The following is a 7,015-nucleotide window of genomic DNA, read 5'->3' as shown; positions in this document are numbered from 1 at the left end:
AGACAGGCGCATGGCCTACAGATATATGAAAAAATGTTCATCATCCTTAATCATCAGAGAAATGCAAATCAAAACTACTTTGAGATATCATCTAACACCAGTAAGATTAGCCCATATCACAAAATCCCAAAACCAGAGATGATGGTGTGGATGTGGAGAACAAGGAACACTTCTACACTGCTGGTGGGAATGTAAAATAATATGTTCCTTTTGGAAAGACATCTGGAGAACACTTAGAGAACTAAAAATAGACCTGCTGTTTGACCCTGAAATTCCTTTATTAGGTATATACCCAGAAAACCAAAAATCACATTACAACCAAGGTATTTGTGTCAGAATGTTTATTGCAGCCCAATTCATAATTGCCAGGTCATGGAAGAAGCCCAAGTGCCCATCGATCCACAAATGGATCAACAAACAGTGGTATATGTACACCATGGAATACTATGCAGCCCTAAAGAAAGATGGAGACTTTACCTCCTTCATGTTCACATGGATGGAGCTGGAAAATATTCTTCTTAGCAAAGTCTCAATAATGGAAGAAAAAGTATCCAATGTACTCAGCTCTACTATGAAACTAATTTATAGTTGTCATAGGAAAACTATAACCCAATTTTAGCCACGAATATGGGGTAAAGGGAGAGGAAGGGGGGGAGGATAGGTGGAGGGAGGGTGATTGGTGGGCTCACACCTACAGTTCATCCTATAAGGATGTGAATCTCTCTCAATGTAGAATATAAATGTCTTAACACAATAACTAAGAAAATGGCATGAAGGCTATGTTAACCAGTTGGATGAAAGTATTTCAAATTGTATAAAACAGCACTCTGTACCCCATGGCAGTATTAATGTACATAGCTATGATTTAATAAAAAAAAAAAAAAAGAATGTGAACATGAGTTTCACAACCACAGACTTCAGCAGCAAATGCCAGCAGCGTTCTCTCTCAGCAGGAAGGGCAAAACGTCATCTTGAAGGACATTAAGGACAGTTCAAGGACTTGAACCCTTTCCTCCCTGCCCCACCTCCAGTACCATGAAGGGTCCATTTATATCCAGATGCAATGTTGGCTGGAAGTAGACAGGGAACATCCTCAGAAACACTGAATATTTACAATGCACAAATTAACCCAAAAGTCTGTTTGAAGCTGAATGATATCTTTAGAAGATCTCTTTCTTTGGGACCAGCCTGAGCAAGAGCAAGACCCCATTTCTACTAAAAATAGACAATCTAGCCAGGCATTATGGTGGGCACCTGTAGTCATAGCTACTCGGGAGGCTGAGACAGGAGGATTGCTCAAGCCCAAGAGTTTGAGGTTGCTGTGAGCTATGATGCCACAGCACTCTACTCAAGGCAACAGAGTGAGACTTTGTCTGAAAATAAATAAATAAGAAATAAAAGATGTCTTTAACTGACAAGTTTATTCCTCATCCCAGCTGCTCATCAAATAGACTATAAAGTTATAGAAAATCACTTATAAAAAAAAGGAGAGAGAGAGAAAATCACTTGCAGAGAAATTTTTAAGCTTTTTTTCACATTTTCCAGTCTGTAGTGAATTACATTTTCCTCCTTTGAACCATCAATGTAGTAATTATTGCAATTGCTTGATTTTCTCCCTATAATTTTTAAAGGAGCCACAAAACGCAAGTATAACATTTATTTGCCTTAAAGTAAAATCCCCAGTGTATTCAGCCAAAGCATATCATCTAATATGAATACAGGGTATTCTAGACTACATTATAAACCTCTAGAAAAAAGTGCTGGTACTTAGCAAAGTGTGGAAAATGTCTCAATTATTAATAAATGTAGCTAAGGTGATTAGCGATGAAGGTTTAGATGCCTACAAAACTGACTTTCTTTCCACAGCAGATTGCAAAAAAAAAAAAAAAATTAAAAAAAGGAAGAGGAAAAGGAAAGAAAGAAAATGGAAGGAGGATAATCCTACTTCTTAACATTTATCCTTATTTTTTTGCCTCCTCTTTCCCTGTTTATATATTATATTACCCTAACTCATCTTAAAACCAAGAAGTAATTTTTCTCAAACTGAGGTGAGCAGACTATCAGGACCTTCAAATTGTTCTTGGTTGTCTCTTCAGGGCAGGGGTGGGAGGGGAGATGTTGTAATGGCCAATGAAGTAAGTAGAGACAGACAAATTTACAGATATGCAATGAGTTACAGAGACACTCCCCCCAAAGAACAATCCATCTTCCTTCTATTATAATTATCCACAGGAAGGAACAGTAGAAAAACAACAGAACTTGGAGTCACAACATAGGGCTGTGAATTCCAGTTCTGCCCTTTACTGCCACCTTGTTGGAATTACTGCGTTTCTACTGTGAATCTCTCATCCATCAGATGATCATTACAAGATTGACACTGCACGCTTCACAGGGTTGCTATGAGAATTCAAAGAAATATCATGACATGAGGCCTCCACTACTTGAGGGTGGCATCCTGAGCCATTGCTGACCTCACACAGGACGTGTCATAGCGCTACACAGTTGCTATAAAGCAGGTCACACCTCTCCCTACCCCACCCTGCACCCCAGTCTATGTCCACAGCCAAACAGAGATGGCCCAAGCTGCAGAGAAGGCCACTGCTAGAACCAGCGCCCAGCAGCGCACAGATCAGTGGTCAGCTGCTGTTCCCAGGGTTAGTGGCTAAAGAGCCAGGACTACATGTCCTCTTTAACAGAGTTCTGTGGCAAACACAGACACCCAGGCCAGGCCAGGCAGCAGGACAGAGCCCAGGCCTACCCTCACTAGCTGAGCTTATCAATGCTGCCTCAGTGAGAAGGAGCCGCTGGGTGATGACATAAGCTTTGTCACAAAACCCTATAACCTTTAGACCCCAAACTGCTCCAAGTGTGACTCAAGGACCAGCCACAGTGTCATCACCTGGGAACTTGTTGGAAAGGCAACATCTGAAGCTCTGCCTTAGACAGACTAAAGGAAAGCCTGCATTTCAGAGAGACACTCAGGGGACCTTCATGTACTTACGGAGAGAGAAGCACGATTCAGGGGTTCTCTAGACAGAAGCATAAGTGATGAAGTAGTTCTCAACATGTGGTTTTTCATATTTGTATGTGAGATCTCTGACTAAAGAACACCTGTAAGTGTGGCTACGCAGAAATCTCATCCAGGTGACTCTGTCTAACCATTACTACCAAGACTCTCACGCCCAGATGAATAAAGGCAGACAAGCAGCACCTTTTGGAGACTTACGTCTTGATGAGGATCTACCCACACGGGGGCATGCTGTGAGCCTACTGGCAGTGACTCGGTGTGCTGTGTGTGGAGAGCCCCCACCCAGCACTCACTAGCTGGATACCTGCCATGTACAAGGTTGTGAAGCCTAAAGGGATCAGTTTTCAATTTAAACTGTAGTTCCCCATAAAAACCTAGATCTACATGTAGTTGAAAAGCTTTTTTTTTCTTTTTCAGTTTTGGCTTGAACCTGCCAACCCCAGTATATGGAACCAGTACCCTACTCCTTCAGCCACATGTGCCGCCCTTGAAAACTTTTTAATCAAGGAAATTTAAAGAATTTTACTGTCTGCTTTTAGATCTGTTAGCAAGAAAAGAAAAATTTTTATAGGAAAATTATTAGAAATTACAAAATATCTACTTGAAATATACTTTCTGATAAATTTGTGTGAGCAATCTGGGATGAGGAAAGGGAGAAAAAGATAGAAAACAAGGAAGAATAAAAGATGGATGCAAGAAGGGCCAGAGACTGCAGATGAAGGGTGAGAGGGGGAGATGAGCAGAAGACAGACAGCCCTGGGACGGTGGAGGCCCTGCCCTGGTGCTCGAGGAATTAGGCAAGTGGGAGCTGCTTCTGTCGTATCTGACATGTGTTTGGATAACACACATCTGTTCGTTTGAGTTCATGGTAAGAGAGCATTTCCTGTTACTTCCCTTTGTAAAATTCTGTAGTCCTTAACCATCCATGGTTCTTTAACTCTTCCTATGAAATACTGCTGGCTCTGAGATGCAGGGGCTGAAGCAGCCCTTCTGTGCTCCAAGGTATTCAGGTACCTCCTGCAATCATAAGAGGTATTAATTAATTATCAACAAGGATAATTTACAGAGTATTTGTTGTGCCCTGGAAAATTTGTGGTATGGACTTTGCTAATCATCAGTCATCAAAGCAATAATATAATCAAACTGGATGTGTCCACTCAAACCCCAGGCTAGTAGCCATCTGTTCTTTCCAAAAAATATTCAAGAGCAGATGTGAAATCTCAGTAAATCAATATGAAACTGACAGTTCAGGTGTTCATCATAAAGCTAACACTTATTTCCATACAGGGCTGCATAAAGCTGTCTGAAGAGAAGAACAGAGGGACCCAATGGTTTTATTACCCTATAAGCATGAAAAACAATCTCACTCTTCACTTTTTTTCCACTTTAAAGGTAAAAATTAATATGTACTTGGCTCTTCTGAAAGCCTGCTTTGCTCCCAGGATGAAGAGACACACAGGAGACGGGGGCACCAACTCTCCATCCCAGCTGTCCTCATGTGCATTTTAACAGGGCCATGCAAGAAGGCCAGGGGAGAAGCAAAGTCAAAAGTCTGCAGCCACCCAGACAAATCCACGAGTGCACACAGAGCAACTTGAGATTCCCGTGCAGGGCATTCCAGAAATGGCCAAGTGTTCTGTTTATGACAACCCCAAGCTGAAAAGTTAGTTGTCATGTTCACTGCTACACGGAAATCACAGTCAAAGGCTTTCACCTTTTTAACAAGATAAGAAAAGGAGGGGAAGAGATTTATTGTGCTGAAGCTCTATGAAGAAACATCATTTAGCTTGTTGCAAGAGAAAATAAAACATAGAAAAAAGAAAACATAGCTTTTATGGAGATAGGCTGCTTTGAAAAAGATGTCTGTGATTCCACAGCAATGACGTGAACGCCAGATTGTCATTTCCTGTTCATTATTACATTTCAACTGTCACTGAAGCTAGAGAAGTGAAAAAACTATATTTGTATGTACAAAGTAACTATGAATTATCCACAGATTGCAAAACATTTTAATCCGCATCATTTTAGATACAATAGATAGCTTCGCTCTCCAACATTTTAGAAAATAGGATGTTGGTTAATAAAAATTATAGTTAAGTATTTTTTTTTTTTTAGTTAGTCTCTCTCTTATATTGTCTCTTATTCTTTCCTCCTAAACTGGGCAAAAGATATGTGTCTAAGTGATGTGACTTTTTTTTTTCAGTTTTTTTGGCCGGGGCTGGGTTTAACCCTGCCACCTCTGGTATATGGGGCCAGCACCCTACTCCTTGAGCCACAGGCAGGAACAATCTAAAATCTCCACCGTCTTTGTAGAATTCTGACATTGTTATTTAGTAAACATTGTGTGTGATATATCAGCAGATGTGCTTCTTTTTTCTAGATAGATTAGTAAAATACTAGGTAGTTACACTTTTTAAAATATGGTGTATACATTTGTATCTTATACATGTGTGATATTTGTACACACAGTTTCTACTTGTTTATATGTTTTTTGAGGGCAACAATCAACCTGCTTGGTTCATGTCTGTATTTGCCGAACATAGTACAGCTTGCAGCATTTAAGAAGGATGTGATATATCCTTTCACTCGCTGAATGGCATTTATTGAATGTGTGCTAAATTCTGGGCACTGTTTCTAGATGCTGGGAATATAGGAATAGAGAAGAAAGAAAGGAAGAAAGTTTCTGCTCTTGTGGTGATATACTCCAGCAAACAGATAAGCAGATGCCTAATATATACTGTGAGAAGAATGTAAAGGTGTGTAAGAGGCGGAAAGCCAAGAATATGAGATACTTCCAGACCCTAGGTGGGGGTGGGAGCTGCACTGTGCTACCCGGGCCCCCCTAGGATGAGGCCCTCCACTCCACACCCCCAGCTGCCATGAGGACGGCTGCCGAGGGCAACCCCTGAGTCCTCTCCAGGAGTTGGTCTTGGCAGGAAGAAGCTGCCTTACTCAAGGGTTTGCCCTCTCTGGGCAGCCTGCATCCAAAAACTGTCTCATACAGCAGTACAGATCTTTCTTGACCCATTGGAACAAATCTGGGGGTCTATCTCAGCTCCACAGCTGCCTGCAGAACCAGCCAAGGCCACTGGAGTCAGTGGGTCAGCAGCTCAACTTCTGCTTTTCAGCACTCAGCGCTTTCCTCAACCTCATTTTCCTCATGGATGTTGGTCTCAAACATGCTCACACAGAAACCTCTTCATGCATATGTCTGTGTCTTAGAACAAGCAAAGAGGAGTTGTGCATTTGGATTGTATTTTAGGTAGAGTGGACAAGTAGGTTCTTGATATGGAATTCTAGAGTTGAGGGGAAAAATGGAGCTGAGGAAGAGTTTGGGAGTGTTAATGACCATCAAAGCCATAGGACTACATAAAATGCACTTGCGGGGTGAATAGAGTACTGAAGAGGTCACCCAGCAGAATTTTGGAGGCCTCTACTTTTGGAGATCAGGAGGAATGGAGAAAAATCAGCAAAGGATTGAGATACCAGATCCCTGGAGTGGCAGGTCACTGGAGTGGCAGGTTCTAGGTGTGGGAAGTCCCTGGAGTGCCAGGTCCCTGGTGTGGGGGGTCCCTGGAGTGGCAGCCTGGTGACCAGGAAGGAGACCTGACAAGTCAAGTTGCTGAAAACCATGAATCGATGTTTGGATTTGGCATCACCCGGGTCACTGTTGACAAGAGCAATTTAGTTGGAATCCTAGGGACAAGAGAGTTAATTTATTGAATTAATATAATGCATTTCATGAGACAAGATTTATTAGATGTCTACATGTTGATAAGACAGACCTGCATTTTGTGTAATCTGTATTCCTAGAGCCCAGAGCATTGCCAGCCACACAGTTGTGCCCGTTGCATATTTTTTTTAAACAATGAATTACATGATGCTATTTTTGCAAATACACAAGTATCACTGACCTAACAGTATCAGATTTTAAGCAGGAAAACAGATTATAATCTCCCCCCAATTCAACTTCCTCTTTTTTTTTTT

This window comes from Otolemur garnettii, unplaced genomic scaffold, assembly GCF_000181295.1.
Source record: "Otolemur garnettii isolate 467f Iridium unplaced genomic scaffold, OtoGar3 scaffold00078, whole genome shotgun sequence".
NCBI lineage: Eukaryota > Metazoa > Chordata > Mammalia > Primates > Galagidae > Otolemur > Otolemur garnettii.
Note: the sequence above shows the minus strand (reverse complement) of the source record.